Genomic DNA, 5,736 nt, shown 5'->3' with positions numbered 1-5,736 from the left:
TCAAGAGGCCAAGTAATCAAAATATCACCACAATCAGGCACAACATAACATAGCTTTACAGAAAACGTTAGCTAAATTAATAAATCAATGGGATTTACAAACTGGTATCTGAAATCAACGCAGGGTCCTGGTGGACATTACCAGGGCTTGCTCATGTCATTGAGCTCCTTGACTTCGTGGGCTACAGAAGAGCACATTTTCTAAACACAGCAGTTAGGCAGGGTGATGTGACCAATATTGGCCAATGACGTGGAGCAGAGGGGACCTGTGTCCCCTCTAGACTCGTGAAGTAGACACACCCTGTGCAATTCTTGAGTGCCTCTTCATTTCTGTGAGTGTGGAACTCAGTGTGGAAATGGGGAAACAAAATCACTGAGTCATTGCATGGAGTGCAGGAGCCCAGCGAGTACCAGGTCTACAGGAGATTTTGAGTGAGCCAGAAATACATTTTTATGTGTTAAACTACTGAGATTTGCAAGTGTTGTCAATGCCTAAAGCTAGCCTAACTGTACTAATACAAAGTTCTGACTACACAACTACAATAAACACTTTCTGGCACTTATTTTGATATGCCTTTTGCCCATCAAGATAAAAATAATGTGGCTGATCTCCTTTAAGTCATGTATGGTTTCCCCATTCCACCCAAGTTAAAACTCACAGAACAGAAGTCAGGAGGCATTTTGAAAGAGATGAGAATCATTTTAAAATTTGAAATAGACTCTTCTACTAAAACTCAAGACATAATACCAATTCTTATCTCCTCTGGATCAGTCTTTCTAAATCTCCTGATGGTATTCTATTCTTAGGTTTCATCATTTATCACCTTCCTTTCGGGTTTGGCTGAGCCATGAATCATCTGGAAACACTGCAGTACACTGTTGACCTCTTCCATCTGGGAAGTCAAGGCCATGCTCACAGCTGTTCACTATCCTCTTTATCAGAAGGAATATTCTGCTTAAAGAGTCTTCTCTAAAATAGCAGAAACTTGGTACATAACTTACCATTAAACAAGTTCATATTAAGGGGCCAGTCTCTGCTCAGCACTTCATGAAACTGGTGATGGTCTCATGCAGAGGCACACAGATGCTCTTCCGTTGCTTTGGGTACCGCCTCCACGGCCGCCATCACCACTTACTCATCAGCAACAATGTGTGTGGCCCTATGCTAAGCCTTTAGAGATAGGATTTAATTTTTAGTTGTCCCTGCAGCATTCTGTGGTACAAATTCTTATACCTATTTTACACGCAAGGAAACTAAGGCTCAGAAAAAGTAAACTTTTCTAAAGTTAGACAGTTAGACAGTGTTACTGGCAGGATTCAAACCTGGTTTTGCTGACGAAGGAGCCGATGCACTTAACCACAGAGCTCTGCTGACTCCCTGTTGGGGAAGCAGGAGGGTCTCAAATGAAGCGCAGAGCTGCTCCTCCCCTCTGCCCATCTGTGCATCGTCTGGCTGCTTAGTCCTTGGCTTTGGGTCACAGAAGGTGCAGCACCGGAGATCTTTTTATTTTTTAGTTTGGAAGGATTGATTTTAAATAAAAAATATTAACTCAATAGGCATTTTAAAGTTAAAACGTTAGAGTCACATTTCCCCTTGATTTCAGTGTTAAATGGCTCTTGCAAGGGTTTCCTGAAAGTTTTTTCCTCCAGCCAGGTTTTGGCTGACAGACTACATATCTGCCTGAGAAGATGCCAGGCTAGCCCCCTTCACATTGGTGCTCCCTTGTGCCATTGGCATGCTGTCAGGGATGAGGGTGCAGCCAGCCAGCATGTCCAGAGAGGCTTAGACTATACACATGATCTGCTGGGTTGCTTCATGGTCTTCTCAAGATCAACCTGTAACGCTGGGGTATTATCCAACAGGCCCGAAGAGGAATCTCACCTTCCTATAAGACACGCTCTGTTGGGACTCATGTTCGCCTGCAGCTTTATTTATTTTATTTTTTTAAAATATATTTTATTGATTTTTTTACAGAGAGGAAGGGAGAGGGATAGAGAGCTAGAAACATAGATCAGCTGCCTCCTGCACACACCCTACTAGGGATGTGCCCGCAACCAAGGTACATGCCCCTGACCGGAATCAAACCTGGGACCCCTGAGCCCGCAGGCTGATGCTCTATCCACTGAGCCAAACCGGTTAGGGCTGCCTGTAGCTTTTTTACACTGTTGGCAACACAGCAGAGAAGGCTTGAGGGCTGTTGGGTGGGACCTAGGTAGACAAATGCTGGGTAATGCCTGTTACCTTATACCTCCAGCCGATGTCTGCACACATTTCATGAGCAGTTCTTTTCTAAAATTTCTTTTAATTTTATATTTTTAATTTTTCATTATAGTTGACCATCAGTGTTATATTAGTTTCAGGTGTGCAGCATCGTGATTCAACATTTATGTGCCTTATGCAGTGATCACTACAAGTCTAGTAATGATGTGTCACTGTTCTTATGGTATTGCTGACTATATTTCCTGTGCTGTGCAAGAGGAATGAGCGTACACATACGATTCTTATTCTTTGTTCTGCTCTTCTTTCCTGTGAGGCTGCCCTTCAGCACCTGGGTCTGCGAATGCCCATCAGTCCAACATAGACCCCAAGGAGAAGCATGCTCTTCGTGGTCTAGAGGAGACCCGCAGGGCCTGGCTGCTCACCAGACTGCCACCCGGCAGAGTTTCTTGCCTGAACAAGGAAGAGCAGGAATAGATTGGCATTTCCTAAGATGCGTTAGATTCTTTCTTCTGATAATTGTTGATTCATAACTAATATGAGAACAGCTACTCGATCTGAGGGCCCCTTTCTCTTCTCTCTCTAGGAAACCTCTTTACATTCTTTCTCTAGATGAAATCATCAAGCCCTGTGGCTTTACATACATTAAAGATTCTTGAATTGCCAAAGCACTTTTCAAGTTTAACCTTCTCCTATTGAATTTATTTACCCAAGTGCCTGCCTGACAGGCATCTCAAACTTCAGATATTCACATCTAAATTCTTCATTTCTTCCCTCTGTACCTTCCTTAAACTCCTGTCAATCAAATCAGAGCCTAGAGCAGTGCCGAGGGGCCAATCAGGAGAGAGAAACCACACCAGCTATTTAAACAGAGAATTGGTCAAATGGGAAGGCTTGTTAATTAGATATAAAGTTGTTCACTGGCGAGGACTTATAAGACCTTTAATATCATAACTTGTGGCCCAGCAATTGGGTTTTTGCAGTTTGAGCTCTGAAGCTGCTTAAAAAGCATAACTTGGCCCTTTTGGGCTCTGAAACCACCTGCGGAGCAAGCAGCCAGCCCCTGTGCCGATTGTACTGTTTGATAAATCACTGATAACTAATGCCCCTGTACTGTACTGTGTGATCAAAAACCAGCCTTTTGATCTGCAGGTGTGGGCTGGAACTAGGATGTTGATAAATACTTAATCGTATATTGCCCCCTGATCTTATCTCACAACCCCACTTGGGTGGCCACTGGGTCACCAGTTGACCCACAATCAGAAAATGAATAATGTAAGTTTATAACCTCATTTCCTTAGCAACCAAACCATGCTCTTTGATAATCAGCTTCTTGCAACTTAAGCCTATTAAAAACCCTGTTCTCAGGAATATAGCCAATAATATTATATTAACTATGTATAGCAGTGGTTCTCAACCTTGGCTGCACATTAGAATCACCTGGGAATCTTTTTAAAATCCTGATTTCTGGGCCTCATCCTCCGGAAATTCTGTTTCTTTGTTATGGGATGGAGCCACAACATTAGTCACAAAGAAGTAGAATTTCCGGAGGATGAGGCCCAGAAATCAGGATTTTAAAAAGATTCCCAGGTGATTCTAATGTGCAACCAAGGTTGAGAACCACTGATGTATGGTGTCAGATGGGTATTAGACTTATCGGGTGATCACTATGTAAGTTATATACATGTCGAATCACTATGTTGCACACCCAAAACTAATATAATATTGTATGTTAATTGTAATTGAATAATTAAAAAATGATTTTAAAACAAAAAAACACCTGTTCTCCCCCATCCCACCTCAGAATGTGTCTTAGGTTCATGCCAAGGCCTACATTCTCTGCTTTACAAATCATATATGAGTAAAACTCTTTTTAAATATCTTCTGAAATTTTTGGTTAACACTAGGAAACTGACAAGACCGAAGAACACTCAGTTATCACTCAAAGTAGCAATTGAAGGAACAGCCACCAGCTCTAGGCCTGGAGGACAAAGAGCAAAGGTCAGAGTTCATGACAACTGAAAGCTGAGGGTGGAGTTGTAGAACTGAACTCGGATACCTGAGGAGGGAGCACCAGTTGGTGCTGGTGTCTCTGAGAGGAAGCTAGGAGGCTGGCTTTGTGGTTGTTGGAAAACTGCCATGAATTTAGTCTCTGTTGTGAGAAGGAAGAGCTTCTGTTGGGGTGAAGAGGGATGCTGGGGTGACTTTCTTGGGAGCAGAAAGCCCACAGGAAGTGACCAGGAGGAACCAAGTGCCTTCTTCTTCCTACTGGTTAGTCCATTGCCCCCCCTATTGGAAGAGCCATACAGAGGGCAGCTGGGAAAGCAGGTAACTTGATAACTGGATTATCCTTAGTTCTTTCTTCCTGTTTAACTCTAGCATCGAATCCATCAAAAATTCCTATTTTTGCTCTCTCTAAAATAGTTCTTAACTTTGTTGACTTTTTCCCTTTCCCAATATAAACTTGTTCCAAGGCCCCATCACCTCCAACCTGGATTATGACAATATCTGTCTTACTGGATTTTTTAATTTCACTCTTTAATTGTCTCCAAATTGTACATTCATTCAATCCATCTCCCTAAAATAAAATAAAATATAATAAAATAAATCAATGGAAAACATTTTGTCGGGTGAGTATTAAAAAAAAACAAATGAATTGTGGAAAAACAACTCACCCAAAGGAAATAACTAGAGAGAAGTATGCTAATAGGCAGCCAGAGTTGTAAGAAAGGAGGCAAAAAGATGGAAGTATCTGAGGTTTCTCTCACAACGGGCAGCCTGTCAGGCAGCCCTAATAACTGAGAGTTTAACAAATGGCTTCTGGAAGGGGTTGCGGAAATCCACCCAAATAAAATGAAATTCTGATTTAACAATCCCAACACCGTGGCACATTTTCAGGAGCCTGTCCTCATAAATCCCCGCATCAGGAAAGGTCTAAGCGCCTGGCTTCTCACAGCGCTTCATTACAGACCCCGGGAGGCTGGGACGGCAGGCTAATTTTTCTTCTTCCCCCAAATTGAAAACAGCTTGAGATCTCGAAAGTCCTTGTCATCAACCAAGGCAGATGGAAACTAAAGACGAAAACAAGCTTATCACACAAAACAGCAAGATTAACCTACGGAGAGAGAGAGTGCGAACTCCAAGGGGCTCAACAGAATAACTTGTTCCTGCAAAAGACCATGACCTTGGGTCTCCTTGGTGTAGTGCCCGGCATCATGCGAAAGGATGAAGGAAAAGGTGAAGTGAAGGAAGACATGGCAATATCTTTTCCAATAGCCCGATTTATGAAAATAGCTCTGATTAGATTAGCAGTTCGAGGAACAGGCCGGTCAGTAGCAGTGAGAGTCTACCTGTTGCACACTGAGTTTGAGGTCTCAGTGAAGCACAAATGAAGATGTCAAGTATGCAGTTATTGCAAAAAGTGATATTCGTCTATAATTAATATAATATTAAATCAGTGTTTTTTAAAATAGGTTTTGCTGAGCTTTATAATTTATCCTGGGGACCAGGGGGAAGGAC

Source organism: Myotis davidii, unplaced genomic scaffold (assembly GCF_000327345.1).
Source record: "Myotis davidii unplaced genomic scaffold, ASM32734v1 scaffold189, whole genome shotgun sequence".
NCBI lineage: Eukaryota > Metazoa > Chordata > Mammalia > Chiroptera > Vespertilionidae > Myotis > Myotis davidii.
Note: the sequence above shows the minus strand (reverse complement) of the source record.